At 40.4% G+C, this 15,119-nt stretch overlaps 1 pseudogene; it reads right to left on the bottom strand.

Moving 5' to 3' along the window:
• Nucleotides 1-1,845: 1,845 nt before the first annotated feature.
• On the bottom strand, nucleotides 1,846-2,108 carry LOC149991101 (pancreatic progenitor cell differentiation and proliferation factor-like; annotated as a pseudogene).
• Nucleotides 2,109-15,119: the final 13,011 nt, after the last annotated feature.

The raw sequence follows: 15,119 nt of genomic DNA, 5'->3' as shown, positions 1-15,119 counted from the left end.
GGGGGACTGAGTCACTTTGGTGATTTGATATCTTGCCAAAAATCTCTACAGGAGACATGATGCATGAGTGGGCATGTTGTTGTGATGAAGCTGCCAATCACCAGTTGCCCATAGCTATGGCGTTCTGAATCATCCTAATAGTTTCCTCGGAGGAATGTTTCAGCTTAATGCAAAATTTGATACAGATTCATTGCTCTACTCGCTCAGTCATTTTGAATGGGACAGTCACACAATACACATGCTCACTCAATGCATCTACTGCCCCCACTGACTAGTACAGTGAAGTCATCATTCATGCATGCACGTTCTAGTCCACTCTCCTTGGCTGCCAGGTTACATCAATGTTGCACAAACCATTCTTGTTATAAAGTATTAACAATGGATGGACTTTTTCCAGGAAGACCTTGTATAGTCTTTCAAATTGGTGTTTTGGGATTCTTTGGATATATGCCTAGAACTGGATTTGCTAGGTCAAAAGGCAGTTCCATTCTTAATTTTTTGAGGTAACTTGATACTGTTTTGCACAGTGGCTGCACCAGTCTGCATTCCCACCAATATTGCACTAGAGCTCCCTTTTTCCACATCCTTACCAGCACTTGTTTGTTGATTTATTGATGATAGTCATTCTGGCAGGTGTGATATGATATCTCATGATTTTAATTTGTATCTCTCTGATGATTAGTGATGTTGAGCATTTTTTTCATGTTTATGGGCCATCTGTATATCCTCTTTGGAGAAGTGTCTATTTAGGTCCTTGGCCCATTTTTTAATTGGGTCATTTGTCTTTCTATAGTTGAGTTGTATAGTTCTTTACATATTTTAGAAATTAACCCCTTATCAGGTGTATCATTGGCAAATATGTTTTCCCATACACTGGATTCCCTTTCCATTTTGTTGACTTTTTTCTATTTTTATTTTTTAAAATATACATTGTAGAGTATTTTTATTATTGAAACTATTACATATGTCCCTCATTTTCCCCCTTTACCCATCCCCCACCCCCATCCCCCTGCCTTCACCACACTATTGTCTGAGTCCATCTGCTATGCATATATTTTCTTTGGCTAAACTCTTCACTTTCTTTTATCCACTTCACCCACCTCCCTCCCCTCTGAGACCTGTCATTCTTTTCCAAGTGTCCCAGCCTCTAGTTTTGTTTTTGTTCCTTAGTTTATTTTGTTCATTAGATTCCACATTTAAGTGAGATCATATGGTTTTTGTCTTTGACTGTCTTATTTCTCTTCGCATAATAATCACCAGGACCATCCATGCTTTTGTAATGTTTAAGAGTTCCTTATTTTTTATGAGCATGTAGTAATCCATTATGTAAATGTACCACAGCTTTTTTTAAAAAATCAACTTATCTACTGATGGGCACTGGGCTGTTCTCAGATCTTGACTATTATAAATGCTGCTGCTATGAATGTAGGGTGCATATACTCTTTCTGATTGGTGTTTTGGGATATTTTTTTCCTTTTCTTGGCTGGTCATTGTTTATTTTCCACTGGGCGCAAGGCACACGGTCACGAGTATCAGGAGGGCTTGCGTCTGGCTTGGGGAGTAAAGAGTGGGGCTTTTTCAACTTCCTTTTTTGGTGTTTTGCTGTTTTGATATAATGAACCCAACTGCTTCTGCTTGCTGCAGCCTTCCTAGTCTATATACGAGGTGGGGTGAAGAGGGGGAAGGGGGCACAGAAGGATGGGTGGGGAGGGGCTCAAGAGAGCCTAGTGCTTCTGCAAGTCTGGTGACTAGTGGTAGCCACTCAGAATGGGGGCTTGGCATTGACTTTGCCAGGCTGACCGCTAGGTGGCTTCCTTGTGGCTTCCCAAGCCAGGTCACAGGTGATCATGCTGCTGGAAGCCTGGGAAGATTTTGAGTGTTCTGGGGACTCCAACACCCATGGCCATGAATGGGAGGGTGGACTTCCTGAAAAAGAAGCTTGCCCGCCAATGAGCCAGGTCACTCTTGGGGAGACCAGGGTGGCGCGGGAGGACTTCCGCAGGGTACTCAGCACTTTCGCAGGAGCTCTTAATGGAAATGGAGCCCAGGCGGCACCCGTAGTAGCTGTGGATGGCCATGAGCAAGCAGTTGAAGGGTATGGCTGCCATACTCTTGCTTATAGACTGATGGAAATTTCTGCGGTGACCTCTTGCAGACCTCAGTGCATGATCACGGTTGACAGGAATGAGGGCTCTAGGCCACGGAGCCCATTTGCAGAGGAGACTGCGGAAGGCCCACCTCCGACTGACGTGCAGGGATCTGTTTGGGATTCTTAGGGTATATTCCCAGAAATGGGTTTGCTGGGTCAAAAGGCATTTCCATTTTTAATTTTTTGAGGTAACTCCATACTGTTTTCCACAGTTACTAACTATTCTGCATGCCCACCAACAATGTATTAGGGTCCCCTGTTCTCCACATCCTCACCAGTACTAGTAGTTTGTTGATTATTGATGGTAGGCATGCTGGCAAGTGTGAGATGATAGCTCATTGTAGATTTAATTTGCATCATCTCTTGATTTGTGACATTGAGCTTTTTTTCATATGTCTATTGGCCTTCTGTATGTTCTCTGGAGAAGTGTCTATTCAGGTCCTTTCCCCATTGTTTATTTTATTATTTTATTTTTTTGACAAGCAAGGAATGTCAAGTTTACTAAAGAAATAGTAAAGTTAACACTGTATTAAAGACTTACACTTTTTCTAATGATTCCTTTCGTTAGAGCATTGCTTTCCCTGTCATAACATTCTTATGAGTCACTGTGTGTTATAGTTACAAATCAAATGACTAGAGTATACAGGAGCAGAGAAAGCACTTTCATAAAAACAAGATTTTCTGTGATTTTCACTAAATATTCTTTTTTAAAGGTTTTCTGATCTTTTTCTAAATTTATTTGTTTTTCTATTACAGTTGGCTCATATTCCCCCATTGCTCCCCCCACCCTGCCTACTCCTTCTACCACAGTTAATCCCCACCCATGTTATCCATGTCTATGGGTCATTTATACTAGTTCCTTTACTAGACCCTTCCCCTTCCTTCCCCCCTTTTCTCCCTTGCCCCTCCCCCCTGGTCACTGTCAGTCTGTTCCTTGTTTACATGCATCTGATTCTATTTTGTTGATTTGTGTTGTTCCTTAGTTTCCTGTATTAGGTGAGATCATATGGTATTTGTCTTTTGCTGCCTCGCTTACTTCACTAAGCATAATACTCTCCAGTCCCATCCATGTTGTTGCAAAAGGTAGGAGGTCCTTCTTTCTTTTTGCTGCATGGTATTCCACTGTGTAAATGTACCACAGTGTTTTGATCCACTCATCTACTGATGGGTACTTAGGCTACTTCCAGCACTTCGCTATTGAAAATAGAGCTGCTATGGACATAGGGGTACATAGGTTCTTCTGAATTGGTGCTTCAGAATTCTTCCTGTATAATCCTAGCAATGGAATTGCTGGATCAAAAGGCAGTTCCATTTTTAGTTTTTTGAGGAGATTCCATACTGTTATCCATGGTGGCTGCACCAGTCTGCATTCCTACCAACACTGCACTAGGGTTCCCTTTTCTCCACATCCTTTCCAGCACTTGTTGTTTGATTTATGATGGCCATTCTGACTGGTGTGAAGTAGTATCTCATTGTGGTTTTAATTTGCATCTCTTTGATGGCTAGTGATGTTGAGCATTTTTTTATATGCCTGTGGGCCCTCTGTATGTCCTCCTTGGAGAAGTGTCTGTTCAGGTCCTTTGCCCATTTTTTAATTGGATTGTCTGTCTTCTTGGTGTTGAGTCATATAAGTTCTTTATATATTTTGGAGATCAAACCCTTGTCTGAGGTATCACTGGCAAATATGTTTTCTCATATGATTGGTTCCCTTTTCATCTTGCTGATGTTTTCTTTCATGGAGCAGAAACTCTTTAGTTTGATGTAGTCCCATTTGTTTATTCTTTCCTTTATTTCCCTTTCCCCATTTTTTAATTGGATTATTTTTCTGTCTGTTGTTGAGTTGTATAAAAGTTCTTTATATATTTTAGAAATTAACCCCTTACCATGTTCCATTGACAAATATGTTCTCCCACGCAGTGGGTTCCCTTTTCATTTTGTTGGTGATTTCTTTTGCTGTGCAGAAGCTTTTCTGTTTGATGTAGTCCTATTTGTTCATTTTTCCCTAGGAGATATATCAGGAAACATTGCTACATGAGATGTCTGAGATTTTACTGCCTATGTCTTTTATCCATTTTGAGCTTATTCTTGTGTATGGAGTAAATTAGTGGTCTAGTTTCATTTTTCTGCATGTACCTGTCCAATTACCCCAACACAATGTATTGAATGGAATTTCTTAACCCCATTGTATATTTTGGCCTCCTTTGTCAAATATTAATTTACCATGAAGTCATGGATTGATTTATGGGCTCTCTGTTCTGTTTTTATGCCAATATCAGGCTGTTTCGCTAACAATGGCTTTGTAGTATAATTTGATATCCAGTATTGTGATCCTTCCAACTTTGTTCTTTTCCCCCAAGATTTCTGAGGTTATTCAGTCTTTGTTGATTCCATATAAATGTTGGAATATTTGTTATAGATCTTTAAAATATGCCATTGGTATTTTAATAAGAATTGCTTTGAATCTATAGATTGCTTTGGGTAGTATGGGCATTTTAATAATATTAACTCTTTTTCTCCATGAACATGGTATATGCTTCCACCTACTGGAAACGAGGAAGAAAAACTATCATTATTCAAAGATGACATGATATTGTACATAGAAAATTGTAAAGACTCCACCAAAAAATACTAGATCTCATAAATGAATTCAGCAAAGTAGTAGGATACAAACTTAATATTCATAAAATAGTGACATTTTTTATACACCAACAATGAACTTTCAGAAAGAGAAACTAAGAAAACAATATCACGTATTATTGCAACAAAAAAAGCAAGGTACCCATGAATAAATTTAACAAAGGACATAAAAGACCTGTACACAGAAAACCATAGGACATTGAAGAATAAAATTAGGAAGATACAAGTAAATGCATATATCTTTTGGAATTAGTGTTTCATATTTCTTTATATATATACCCAGAAGTGGAATTGCTGGGTCATATGGTGGTGCTATTCTAATTTTGGGGTAACCTCCATACTGTGTTCCACCGTTGCTTCACCAAATTTGCAATCCCACCAATAATGCACGAGTGTTCATTTTTCTCCACGTCCTCAGCAACACTTGTTCTATGTTGATTTATTGATGACAGCCATTCTGACAGGTATGAGGTGATGTCTCATTGTGTTTTTAATTTGCATTTATCTAATTATTGATGACATTGAGCATCTTATATATGTCCATTGGCCATCCTTGTGTCCTCTTCAGAGAAATGTCTAGGTGCTCTCCTTATTTTTTTAATTAATTAATTAATTTGTTCGTTTATTTATTTTTAGAGACAGGGAAAGGAGAAACAGAGGGAGAGAAACATCACTGTGTGGTTGCCTCTCACTTGTGCCCCCAACTGGGGACCTGATGTGCAACCTAGTCATGTGTCCTGACTGGGAATCGAACCAGTGACACTTGGCTCGCAGGCCAATGCTCAATCCACTGAGCCACAGCAGCCAGGGCTGCTTATTTTTTAATCACAATGTTTGGGAGTTTTGGGGTGTTAAGTTGTATGATGTACCATTGGCAAATATCTCTTCCCATTCAGTGGGTTGTCTTTTCATTTTGTTGATGGTTTCCTATACTGTGCAACACCTTTTTAGTTTGGTGAGTCCCATTTATTTTTCTTTTGTTTCCCTTGCTTAACAACACATATCCAAAATATTACTTAGTGTAACATCCAAGAGTTTACTGCCTGTATTTTTGTCTAGGAGTTTTATAATCTGAGGTCTTACATGTCTTTTAACCATTTCAGGTTTATTCTCATACATGGTGTAAGAAAGTGGTCTAGTTTTATTTTTTGCATGTACCTATCTAATTTTCACAACATTAATTATTGAACACAGAGAAGGAAAACTCTGATTCCAAAAAACCTCCGTTGCCTTGCGGCATACCTCTTCAGGGGAAAGGCTAAGGGAGTAAACCCCGACAGAAAATCCGGAGCCGGAGTCCCTAAGGCGGTTTGACGTTGTAGTCAACACCGGCAACTCCTGCGGCGCACCTGAAGCCAAGCTGTATTGACTCAGTCTTTCCCTTGGATCCTTCAGCTGTGAAGAGAGGGGGGGTCTGCTGCATGGGCAACAGCAGACCCTCCATATCACCCTGCCCAGGCTCTGTAGCTTCAGCTCCACTGGAGAGGACACTCCAGCGTCATCGCAAGATGTCGATTCAACACGGGAGGAGACAGATACCGTGTCACTCCCGAGTCGGACTGCACAGCCATTCTCGGCGGTGCAGATAGACTCTTAAGAAGCCACACCATCGTCTCTCGAGACGGATGGCTGCCGACGACGAGAATTATTGAACAGACTATTTTTACAAGATGGTATACTCTTGTTAGGTTCTTGTTTTCTTATCCATTCAGACATCCTATGTAATTTTATTGGAGTACTTAAACCCATTTACATTTAAATAATTACTGATAATATGTAGTTATTGACATTTTGTTGTTTTCTTAATTGTTTTTGTAGTTCTTCTCTGTTCCTTTCTTATTTTCTTGCTCTCTTGTATGTTAATGACTTCCTATAGTCTTATATTTGGATTACTTTCTCTTTATTTGTTGTATATCTCTCTGTGTGTTTAGCTTTATTATAAGTTATTGGCTCATGCACTTTTGGAGTCTGGCAAGACCAAGATCTGTAAGGTGAATAGGCAAACTCTCTACGGTTGTAGTTCCAGTCTGAAGGCAACAAGGCACAAAACCCAAGAAAAACCACTGTTTCAGTTTGAGTCTGAAGGAAGGAAAAAGCCAGTGTTCTATTTTGAATGCAGTCAAGCAGAAAGAACCCTCTTTTTTTCTGAGGGGAGTATCAGCCTTCTTGTTCTATTCAAGTGTTCAACTGATTGGCTGAGGCCTACATGTTAGGGAGTACAATTTTCTTTCATCAGTCTATGTAAATGTTAATGTCATCTAAAAACACTCTCACAGAAACACTGAGAATTGTGTTGACCAAATATCTCAGCATTTTTTGGTCCACTCTAATTGACATATACAATTAGCTTATAAGATGTGTATCACGGATGTGTGAACAAGTTCATTGAAAAAGGTAGTATAAGTGTGTTGACCCAAGTGACTTTGGAAGTAAGTGGAGTCTGTATCACTAAAAGTAAAAGAAACTGTACATAGCACTGTACTCTAGCTGATCAAGTGGCTTCCCACAAGGGTATATGAGTTAACAGTTCTGATACTGCTATACATGTATACTGGAATTAAACAACCAAGTACATAGATTGTGGATGGCAGAAGCCAGGTTTTTCATTGTTGGTTTGGTAAGTTACAGCCAAGCAAAGGGAGAAGGCAGAAGAAATCACATGGTTATAGTTGAAAACATCAGCACGATCTCATATCTAGTTCAATATAGATAAACACGGTCACATAAATGTTAATAGATATATGTATATAGACAAGTTAGTATACATGCATAGACTTCCTTTCTCTTTCATCTGAGAGGGCTTAGAAGTAATGACACTCCAGAAGCAATGAGCATATCTAGTACCCAGGTCTCAGTTTCTAAGAGCTTTCTCTAATGAAAGGATCCAGGGCTCCTTGGAGATATGGCTGATTCTAAGACTAGGGCAGAGAATACAGATGAGCCTGAAGACTCTAATGGTGCCAGAAAGAGAGAAAGTGCTAAAAAAAAAATATTTCACAACAACATATGTATGTCAGAGGGACACAGAAGTCAATTTAACAAACTCTCAATACTAAAGCTGGAATAAATTGAACAAGTAAATAATGTAGTACTGGATTATAATTCATTTTATAAAATAAATACTATTCCATATTGTATTAATAAGTGACCTGTTAAACAAATGGATGAGACTACATAAACACCCCATACAGAAGAATCCCAAATAATTTATGTATATACTCTACTCTCAAGGAGATAGAGCATAACTCCCCAGTATGTGTAAGCTGCACATAGTAACTTCCTTCCAAAGATTACAGCATGTAAAGGGAGGAACAGCTTTATTTTACAGAGGAAAGACCTGACTAATACCACCTCAACCTGGTGATCAATGTCAACATCATCAGAGATAAGTCATATTAATAGTATGTTTTCATAACATGATGTGATGTGAGGGGCCTTTATCTCTGTGGTTTTCCTCTCACGAACACAAAACTCCAGTATAATCTTGAGAAAAATATTAGACAAACACCAAGTGAGAGGCATTCTATAAAACACCTGACTAATACTCCAGTCAAAGTCATCGAAAAAAAAAAAAAGTCTGTGCAATTGTCACAATCAAGAGTAGCCTAAAGAAACATGACAACTAAATATACAGTGATAACCTAAATGGAATCTGGAAAAGAAAAAGGACATTAAACAAAAACTAAGAAAACTCGAATGAAGCAAGAACTTTAATAAATAATTATGTAATAACATTGGTTCATTAACTTCAAAAAATGTGCCATACTAGTGAAAGATATTAAGAATAGGGAAAACTGGGTGCAGAGTATATAGGAACTCTCTGTACTATCATTGTAACTTTTCTGTATATTTAAAAACATTCTAAAATAAAGTTTATTTTTGACAAGTCCACAAAACAAATGTCTATACTGAAAGATAGATTCCAGACTTACTGTGATGATCATATCATGAAATATATAAATGTTGAATCATTATGTTGTACACCTGAAACTAATATAATATGGTATGTCAACTCACTTTTTCAAAAAAGAAGTTACATAATTTTAGAGCAGGGAGTGGAGGGAGAAAAAGAGGGAGAGAAACACCAGTATGTGGTTGTCCCTTGTGCACACCCAACTGGGGACCTGGCCCTCAACTCAGGCATGTGCGCTGACTGGGAATGGAACCGGCTACCCTTTAGTTTGCAAGTAAGCACTTAATCCACTAGGAAACACAAGCCAGGGACAACTTACTTTTTAAAACTTCACTAAAAAAGAAGGGATGGCTAGAAGATATTGAGAAACTCAGAGCAGGGCAGTTTATCTGATAGCCGAGGCCTTCTCATTCATACAGGCTCTAAGAACCTTAACCCAATATACAGATTCTGAAGCCAGACCACCTGGGTTTCAATTCTGATTTACCACTTACTAGCCAGGTAACCTTGGACAAGTTACAGAATCTCTATGTGAAACTCTCTCATATAAGTGGGCATGATAACACCTAATTTTTGTCACTATGGAAAAAGGATTATGTGAGCTAATATGTATAAATCGATTAAATGCATGCTGGCACATTGTAATTTCTTCGGAAATACTTTGTGAACTAACAACAACTTATGATGACTACAAGTTCATTTACTAACGCACTGTAATCATACCAGGCAGGGAGATGTGATTTTTGCTGCTGTGAGCCAGGCAGTGGTTGCCATAAATGAGTCAGAACCTTGACAGCCATTGTTAGGACACTGCCCTACCCTCATACGTGGGCAGCTGAGCTGTGTTAATGGGGCATGAAGGCTAGAAAACTCAGTATATCCTCCTATATCGCTACACATCTTGTGTTTTTCATCCATAAAGAACCAACTTCTTATCAGACAAATAATTAACTATCTCATGGTAAGCAAAATATATCACTATGACAATTCTATAGAAATCTGAAAATGGTAGGTTGAATTTAGGTGATTCCTCACAGGTTACCCAGAAGAGATACTGAAAATAAAATAAAGGACCAGTATTCTGTAGTCCAATTATTTTCCTCCTCAGTTATTCCACTAAGCCTCCCTTAGGATTAGTTTTTTAAAAAATATTTTATTTATTTACTGTCAGAGAGAGGGGAAGGGAGGGAGAAAGAGAGGGAGAGAAACACCAACATGGGGTTGTCTCTTGTGCGCCCCCAACTGGGGACATCACCCACAACTCAGGCATGTGCGCTGATTGGAAATGGAACAAGCTACCCTTTAGTTTACAAGCAAGCAGTCAATACATTGGCCAACACCAGCCAGGGATCAACTTACTTCTCCAAACTTCACTGACAAATAAAGGTTGGCTAGAAGATATGGAAAGACTCAGATCAGGGCAGTTTATCTGATAGCTGAAGCCTACTCAATCACATAGGCTCTAAGAACCTTAACACAATATACAGATTCTGAAGCCAGGCCACCTGGGTTTCAATTCTGAATTACCACTTACTAGCCAGGTAACCTTGGACAAGTTATGGAATCTCTATGTGAACCTCTCTATTAAAAGTAGGCATGATAACACCTAATTTTTGTCACTTTGTAAAAAGTATTAAGTGAGTTTATATGTATAAAGTGATTAAATGAGTGCTGGCACATTGTAAGTTCTACAGAAATACTTTGTGAGCTAACAAAAAATTATGATGACTGCAAGTTCATTTAGTAACATACTGTGATCATACAAGGCAGGGACATGTGATTTTGGCTGCTGTGAGCAACAGCAGACCCTCCATATTACCCTGCCCAGGCTCTGTAGCTTCAGCGTCATCACAAGATGTCGATTCAACACGGGAGGAGACAGATACCATGTCACTCCCGAGTCGGACTGCACAGCCATTCTCGGCGGTGCAGATAGACTCTTAGGAAGCTACACCATCGTCTCTCGAGACGGACGGCTGCCGACGACGAGCCAGGCAGTGGTTGCCATAGGTAAGTTAGAACCTTGACAGCCATTGTTAGGACACTGCCCTACCCTCATAAGTGGGCCGCTGAGCTGTGTTAATAGGGCATGAAGGCTAGAAACCTCAGTATATCCTCCTATATCGCTACACATCTTGTGTTTTTCATCCATAAAGAACCAACTTCTTATCAGACAAATAATTAACTATCTCATGGTAAGCAAAATATATCACTATGACAATTCTATAGAAATCTGAAAATGGTAGGTTGAATTTAGGTGATTCCTCACAGGTTACCCAGAAGAGATACTGAAAATAAAATAAAGGACCAGTATTCTGTAGTCCAATTATTTTCCTCCTCAGTTATTCCACTAAGCCTCCCTTAGGATTAGTTTTTTAAAAAATATTTTATTTATTTACTGTCAGAGAGAGGGGAAGGGAGGGAGAAAGAGAGGGAGAGAAACACCAACATGGGGTTGTCTCTTGTGCGCCCCCAACTGGGGACATCACCCACAACTCAGGCATGTGCGCTGATTGGAAATGGAACAAGCTACCCTTTAGTTTACAAGCGAGCAGTCAATACATTGGCCAACACCAGCCAGGGATCAACTTACTTCTCCAAACTTCACTGACAAATAAAGGTTGGCTAGAAGATATGGAAAGACTCAGATCAGGGCAGTTTATCTGATAGCTGAAGCCTACTCAATCACATAGGCTCTAAGAACCTTAACACAATATACAGATTCTGAAGCCAGGCCACCTGGGTTTCAATTCTGAATTACCACTTACTAGCCAGGTAACCTTGGACAAGTTATGGAATCTCTATGTGAACCTCTCTATTAAAAGTAGGCATGATAACACCTAATTTTTGTCACTTTGTAAAAAGTATTAAGTGAGTTTATATGTATAAAGTGATTAAATGAGTGCTGGCACATTGTAAGTTCTACAGAAATACTTTGTGAGCTAACAAAAAATTATGATGACTGCAAGTTCATTTAGTAACATACTGTGATCATACAAGGCAGGGACATGTGATTTTGGCTGCTGTGAGCAACAGCAGACCCTCCATATTACCCTGCCCAGGCTCTGTAGCTTCAGCGTCATCACAAGATGTCGATTCAACACGGGAGGAGACAGATACCATGTCACTCCCGAGTCGGACTGCACAGCCATTCTCGGCGGTGCAGATAGACTCTTAGGAAGCTACACCATCGTCTCTCGAGACGGACGGCTGCCGACGACGAGCCAGGCAGTGGTTGCCATAGGTAAGTTAGAACCTTGACAGCCATTGTTAGGACACTGCCCTACCCTCATAAGTGGGCCGCTGAGCTGTGTTAATAGGGCATGAAGGCTAGAAACCTCAGTATATCCTCCGATGACGCTACACATTTTGTGTTTTTCATCCATAAAGAACCAACTTCCTTTCAGACAAATAATTAACTATCTCAAGGTAAGCAAAATATATCATTATGACCATTCTATAGAAATCTAAAAGTGGTAGGTTGCATTTAGGTGATTTTATCCCAGGTTACACAGGAGAGGCACTGAAAATAAAAGAAAGGACCAGTAATCCATAATCCAATTATTTTCCTCCTTAGTTATTCCAATAATCCTCCCTTAGGATAAGTTTTTAAAAAATATTTTGTTACTGTTAGAGAGAGGGGAAGAGAGGGAGAAAGAGAGGGAGAGAAACACCAACATGAGGGTGTCTTGTGCGCCCCCAACTGGGGACCTGGCTCACAACTCAGGCATGTGTGCTGACTGGGAATGGAACCAGCTATCCTTTAGTTTACAAGCGAGCAGTCAATATATTGGCCAACACCAGCCAGGGATCAACTTACTTCTCCAAACTTCACTGACAAATAAAGGTTGGCTAGAAGATACGGAAAGACTCAGATCAGGGCAGTTTATCTGATAGCTGAAGCCTACTCAATCACATAGGCTCTAAGAACCTTAACACAATATACAGATTCTGAAGCCAAACCACCTGGGTTTCAATTCTGATTTACCACTTACTAGCCAAGTAACCTTGGACAAGTTACAGAATCTCTATGTGAACCTCTCTCTTAAAAGTAGGCACAATAAGCCCTAATTTTTGTCACTTTGTAAAAAGGATTAAGTGAGCTAATATGTATAAAGTGATTGATTGTATGCATGCTAGCACATTGTAATTTGTATGGAAATACTTTGTGAACTAACAAAAAGTTATGATGATTACAAGTTCATTTAGTATTCTACTGTAATCCTACAAGGCAGGGAGATGTGATTTTGGTTGCTATGAGCCTCGCAGTGGTTGCCAAGGGTAAGTCAGAACCTTGACAGCCATTGTTAGGACATTGTCCTACCCTCATAAGTGGGCAACTGAGCTGTGTTAATCTGGCATGAAGGCCAGAAACCTCATTGTATCCTCCTATCACGCTATACATCTTGTGTCTTTCATCGATAAGGAACAAACTTCTTATCAGACAAATAATTAACTATCTCAAGGTAAGCAAAATATATCATTATAACCAGTCTATAGAAATTTGAAAATGATAGGTTGAGTTTAGGTGGTTTCCACCCAGTTCACCAAGGAGAGGCACTGCAAATAAAAGAGGGGAATGGAGGGAGAAAGATTGAGAAAAACATTGGTATGCGAGAGAAGCAGTGATCAGTTGTCTCTCTCACACCCCCAGTTGAGGACTTGGTCAACCACCCAGTCAGGGCATCAAACCTGCAACCTTTTGGTTTGCAGGCTTGCCCAATCCATTGAGCCACACCAACCAGGGCATCTTAAGATTTAAGTTTATAAGGCACAACTTGTGTGATGCCAGTTTGACCTTTCCTGGTGGTATTAACAAATGCAGAGAGCACAAGCTCAAGCTAAGAAGCTCTGCCAATTACCAGGAAACAGACTTGAATGTCCTCCTGGCCTTGTGTCAAAGGGAGATCGCTCCAGGGCTTATCAGCTTCATGAACAAAGCTGGAGGGAAACTGGTTTTGATCACAGGCCACATATAATGTTTCCATTTTGTCTAGCAGAAACTAAGCCATTCTTCAGGAGGCCCTTATGGGAAGCCCAATGATCTCCTAGGAAACAAACTGTGCTCTAAAAAATGCTATGAAATGCTAGTCCCTATCTGGAAATGACAATTCTTCAAAACAGTGGATGACTGCAGAACCGTGCTATTATCCTTTGGTAAGATGGCACATACACTGTGTTCATCAGATAGCTAAGCAAAGCCTATCTGAATGTCAGCCAAAATATTTGCTAACCCAACCAGAGCTTCTTCCAGCTCTGCGCTTCAATACACTAGTCATTAAAAAACGTAAATCATCCCTCACTGGTGTGGCTCGGTGGATTGAGTGCCAGCCTGTGAACCACAGGTTGCTGGTTTGATTTCTAGTCAGGGCACAAGCCTGGGTTGCGGGCCAGGTCCCCCCAGTTGGGGGCATGCGAGAGGTAACCACACATTGCTGTTTCTCTCCCTCTCTTTCTCCTTCCCTTCACCTCTCTCTAAAAATAAATAAATAAAATCTTTTAAAAATGTAAATCAAAACCACAATTAGATATCACTTCACACCCACTAGGATAGCTATAAAAACAGACAACAATGAGTGTTAGTTAGCAAAAATGTGGAGAAATTGGAACCCTCTTGCACTGCTAGTGGGAATATGAAATGTTGCAGCCACTTGGGAAAAGTCTGGCACTTGCTCAGAAGGTTAAAGGTAGAGTTATCATATGACCCAGTGATTATACTCCTAGGTATATGGTCGGCAGCCGTCCGTCTCGAGAGACGATGGTGTAGCTTCTTAAGAGTCTATCTGCACCGCTGAGAATGGTTGTGCAGTCCACTGAAGCTACAGAGCCTCGAGAGACGATGGTGTAGCTTCTTAAGAGTCTATCTGCACCGCTGAGAATGGCTGTGCAGTCCGACTCGGGAGTGACACGGTATCTGTCTCCTCCCGTGTTGAATCGACATCTTGCAATGATGCTGGAGTGTCCTCTCCAGTGAAGCTGAAGCTACAGAGCCTGGGCAGGGTGATATGGAGGGTCTGCTGTTGCCCATGCAGCAGACCCCACCTCTCTTCGTAGCTGAAGGGTCCAAGGGAAAGACGGAGTCAATACAGCTTGGCTTCAGGTGCGCCGCAGGAGTTGCCGGTGTTGACTACAACGTCAAACAGCCTTAGGGACTCCGGCTCCGGATTTTCTGTCAGGGTTTACTCCCTTAGCCTTTCCCCTGAAGAGGTATGCCGCAAGGCAGCGGAGGTTTTTTGGAATCAGAGTTTTCCTTCTCTGATGTGCCCTGACTGGAAGATCGAACCAGCGACACTTAGCTCGCAGGCTGACGCTCAATCCACTGAGCCAAACCAGCCAGGGACAACTCCTAGGTATATACATCCAAGATAACTGAAAACATATGTCCACAAAGAAACTCAGACAAAAATGTCTATAGCACCA

Source organism: Furipterus horrens, unplaced genomic scaffold, assembly GCF_987537825.1.
Source record: "Furipterus horrens unplaced genomic scaffold, mFurHor1.1.pri manual_scaffold_17, whole genome shotgun sequence".
NCBI classification, from domain to species: domain Eukaryota; kingdom Metazoa; phylum Chordata; class Mammalia; order Chiroptera; family Furipteridae; genus Furipterus; species Furipterus horrens.
The sequence above is the reverse complement of the archived record's forward strand: the minus strand, read 5'-3'. Positions and strand labels throughout refer to the sequence as shown.